Source organism: Cystoisospora suis (assembly GCF_002600585.1).
Source record: "Cystoisospora suis strain Wien I chromosome Unknown contig_1327, whole genome shotgun sequence".
Taxonomy (NCBI): Eukaryota; Apicomplexa; class Conoidasida; order Eucoccidiorida; family Sarcocystidae; genus Cystoisospora; species Cystoisospora suis.
In genome coordinates this window covers 1-269 of record NW_027154127.1, presented here as the reverse complement: position 1 = coordinate 269, position 269 = coordinate 1, and the positions used below count along the sequence as shown (strand labels likewise).

The 269-nt window shown below is 45.7% G+C and overlaps 1 protein-coding gene across 1 annotated transcript in view; it reads left to right on the top strand.

Moving 5' to 3' along the window:
* Positions 1-251, top strand: part of CSUI_003090 (dna-directed rna polymerase i largest) — a 4,295-nt gene extending 4,044 nt beyond the window's left edge. Inside the window, exon 3 of the mRNA XM_068063288.1 lies at positions 145-251. The gene's annotated coding sequence lies outside the window, so the exon portion shown is untranslated. The remainder of the gene's footprint in view (positions 1-144) is intronic.
* The last annotated feature ends 18 nt before the right edge of the window (positions 252-269 follow it).

Below are 269 nucleotides of genomic sequence, written 5' to 3'. Positions count from 1 at the left end.
TCTTCTCTATTTCTCTTGTCTTTTCTATCTCTCGTTTCTTCTTTCCGTCTTTCCGCGTCTTGATCTCTCTTTTCTTTTCTTTCCTCTCGGCTTTCTATTCTCCTTTACCCCTCCTCTCGTCTTGCCTGTTTCTTTTCATGCTAGATCGAATACAGTGACGTATCGTGTGGGGCAGCAATCGACAGGTGTGGAGATGAAGTGGAACTGGTCTACGGGGAGAGACGGATCTCTTCCCTTTGATCAGAAGAGCTCCTTCTTCTCCTTCTTCA